The sequence below is a fragment of the Primulina eburnea genome, chromosome 1 (assembly GCF_022965805.1).
Source record: "Primulina eburnea isolate SZY01 chromosome 1, ASM2296580v1, whole genome shotgun sequence".
In the NCBI taxonomy this organism is placed as follows: Eukaryota; Viridiplantae; Streptophyta; class Magnoliopsida; order Lamiales; family Gesneriaceae; genus Primulina; species Primulina eburnea.
The window spans coordinates 1,496,885-1,500,906 of NC_133101.1; the positions used below are offsets into that span (position 1 = coordinate 1,496,885).

Sequence of the window (4,022 nt, forward strand, 5' to 3'; positions counted from 1 at the left end):
TAATAGGCTCGCGAGCTCGAACTCGGCTCGTTTAGGTGGCTCGTAAGCTCGAGCTTGACTCATTTGTTGATTTGACAAATAAAAATATTAGTACTAATAAAAGTTAACTTTTATGTCTAATATAAAATTAGTTCATAGATATATTTAATTTTAACAAGCTCAAATTCGAGCTATTATATGTTTTACGAGCTCGAAAACAAGCCGAACTCAAGTCATGTTTGTTAAATATGATAAACGAGCTATATTAATAAACCAAGCTCGAGACCGACTTGATTAATATGATAAACGAGTCGAACTCGAGCTTTTCACAAGCTTAGTGATTTTAAGACAAGTCGAATTCTAGCCTGATGATAAAAGCTCGAATAAAGCTCGAGCTTGAGAATTAAAACAATTAAACAAAAGAATTATGTAAAAATTTCAAATGATATAATTTAATATATATTGTCGCAAGTAGAATGGTTTGTACAGTTTATTTACTACATATTTAATATATTTATTTAAAAATTATATAACTTAATATATTTGCTAAACGGGTTGGGTTATACAAATTTGATTGCTGATCCAAACCCGTTTGGGTAAAAAAAATCAATATTAATTACCTCGGCTTATGTATATTTAATTTACGGTACTCATCCAACCCATCCCGATAAAATAGGATGGTTTCGGATCATGTATAGGTCCAACCCGACCCGACACTATCCAATGTCATCCCGATTCATACCTCCATTAAATTAAGTATGACGAGCTAGACCAATATTCAATATTTGCTGCTTTAAAGCAGCTCCCTGCTCAATGCAGCACATACCAAACATGGCTGTAATTTCTTCCAAGGGAACTTTGCGCTATAACGGCTGAAGAAGATCAACTGTCTTTGTAAAAAGAGGCCTAAAAATGAAAATTAACATTCACCCTGAACACAAGTCAGCCTACGGTTCCATTCCGGGGCGACCAATATCAAATTTCGCTACATCAAGAACGTATATGCGCCCCTTACCGACGCATTCGTAGGCTTCTGAAGCACCAAAATTTTCAGTAGCTTCTAAATCCTCGTCTTCTAATCCTATAATGGTTTTGGTTCTAATATCTAGAGACTAATATAAACGTTTTAGGAGGGTTGCATCTTCGTTATTGACGGGGTGGATCTTGTTTCTTCAACACTGGTAGAACCGGGGCTCTCAGATGTATCCGAGCTGCTGTATTCGCTTTTTCTATCTTTGTTCGACCAGAGTCTCCAGAAAATCTTTTTCGCTTTTTTATCAGCTACTTTTTCAGTGTGCGTCTTGGCATCAGTTTCACCACCTCCCTTGCCTTTTAAGCTCAAAGATTCGAGCCCCACTTTTAAGGTCTTCAGTTCCTCAGATGTCTGGTTGCCATCCCAGTCATCGGAGGTGTTGGTTGTTGTGGAACTCGAGCTGCCATATGATGTACCAGAGAGTAAAGCTCTAGAAGAGCCACCACCAGCGCCAGATGCCTTGGCTTGTTCAAAGAAAAGTACCTGCATGACAACTCGTAATGGTAGCCTCTCGTTTTGCACGGCATGAGCACAGGCATCGGCTGATAGCTTACTGCAATCCATTAAGGAGCAAATTCTCATTTTTTCGCTCTTGGTCAACCCCGAGCGTTCCTGTGAAAGAAGATGATAATTAATGCTGGAAATCAAAGTTGGTAGCAGGCATTTATAAGATGGTTGAATGCAATGAAGAGGATAAAACAGTTATAAAGGATAAAATAACAACCTCCGAATCTAGCATTGACTGGTGAAAATCGGTTTCTATAATAAACCAATTATAATTTCCCATCAAGTAGGACAAATAATCAAATCAGACGCAAAAAAGAAAAAAGAATAAAGAGGATAACAGAATAAACCTTGAGGTACATGTCAATGGCACGATATATTCCATCATGGGACGATCTTGGAAAGCTAGACACCATTTCTGCTAGCTCGACGAATTTGGATAGAGGCAAAGATGAATCTTTAGCAGCTTCAGCCAGGTATCCATCAACCAACTTGGTCACTTTAATCTTGGAAGCATCCGAATTAAACCCTACACATATCTCCCGGAATTCATGATCTTTGACAGAGTGATTCTGCGCACTAGTGTTCTTGCATCACAAACTGTTCAACCATCTCCAGTACTAAATCTATGCTGTACAATGTTGTTTCACCAGTTGTAGATTGCCACAGAATATCACTGAGGGTTGCCTCATCAAGTTTCTGTCCAATTCTTTGAACGAGCTCCCTTCTTACCAGTCTCTCCGCATTCCAAAAAAATAGATGCTTCTAATAACATGAGCAAAAAGCTACAGGGGACACAAGTTTTTTCAGTGGGCAGCAACCATATAATGGTTTCAGTCAAATATTTGTACTTTTCGAGATCACCTCCTTGTGTGGTGCCTTTGCTAAAACTTGGAAGTCTTCTTAAAGCATATGATTTTAACGATTCTCCAATAATGTCTGCAGTAATTCTTCCATTTGCTCTTATTGTAGTTATAACTCGCTTATACAAATCGATTTGAAGTTCACAGAGGTCTTCTACCCACCAATCATTCGGAATCATTGGTTGTTTTTTCACACCATTCCACTGTGTGTCATTTCCATTCTCAGATAAAATCTTTTTACGGTTATAAGTGTATGACCAGTCGACTTTTGAAGGATCTATAGAAGCTTTGATTGCAATTGCATCTAAGCAGTGGCTAATGATCTTCAGTTCCTCGGACCAAGGAAGAAAAGATTGCGCTGTTTTAAGCACAATGATCGAGTCTTTCCAGCTACGGAAAATGGCAGAAGTAAGAAACACGTCGATCTTGTAAATGATATTTCCTTTCTCAGTGGTTTCATACATTTCAAGATACTCAGCAGCACATCGTGCTGCGACCACATTATATGCATTGAGTGTCACTATCATGCCATAACAGAACTTTGCACAGATTTCAAATGCACCAGGTCCACCAGGAATATCATGGATGTAAATTTCATTGTCAAATTCATCGCTTCTACTATAAATGAGCCTTTGAAGGCGTGAACTTTTCGAGAGAAGGGGAAACTAGAAATAGGCACAGTGGAGTCAGTCACAAATGACTAAAGTTTTCAAGATGCGAAATTTTGTATTTTTAGTTTACGTTGATGTATGGCATAAATGGACTTTTACCTTGTGGAGATAGAATTTAGTGTCCCCGACGCTGATGACCAGGTCAGTTGCCAACTCTGTCGCTACATATCTGGAATACACCAGTTTTAACTGTCATCTTTATGATAAACTTTATAAACCCATTGTTACAAGTTGAAGTTTCACAACGCAGAACATGGTTATACGAGCTTTCTAGTGATAGCACTGTAGCAATATGAATATCATATTCTAGACTCCTCAGAAATGTAATCTGATGGCTATAACATATACTTCATCCAAAATATTTGGCCAAAAGAAAAAAAATGAACAAAGGATTTGACAGCAGAAACAGCTAACCTGACATTATCCCCATCAGTCTTAAACTGGTCGGGCTTGGATCCAAGCTTCATAAACTTCATATTGACAGGCAATTACTCTCTCAACAAGATCTCAACTCCTAACTAGGTTTCTTTCCGATAAGTCACAAAAATTGATGATTCACCAAACATATAAAGAGGATGAAATGGAAAATTACTCAAGAATATGAACAAAGGCTTGGGGCACAACACCTAAACGACACCACCTTTCTTCTGTCCAAGAGAAACAAAAATAGAATTGAAGGAAATAGATAGTGAAACTGACAAAGATAGTAATGGATGTATGTATAATACAGCTTAATGAGAGAATTTGATCTCTTAAACGGCACCGAAACAAAGAGAGGGGGCTAAATATATTTTGAAAACACAGAGACACTCCCCTAATGCTGTTATTGTTTGTATGTATATCCCCCAAACTACAAACTTTATTTTAAGAATAGCATAAAATTTGAGGTTCCCTTTCCAGAAATCATACACAAGAATCCACGTTCCTCAACAAAATTTTTTTCAACCAATGAAGTTGGAGAAACCTGTCAAA

General features: G+C 37.7%; 1 pseudogene; it reads right to left on the reverse strand.

Annotated features, from left to right (window-relative positions):
- Positions 1-886: 886 nt before the first annotated feature.
- LOC140840297 (phototropic-responsive NPH3 family protein NPY4-like) lies at positions 887-3,687 on the reverse strand (annotated as a pseudogene).
- Between the last annotated feature and the right edge of the window lie 335 nt (positions 3,688-4,022).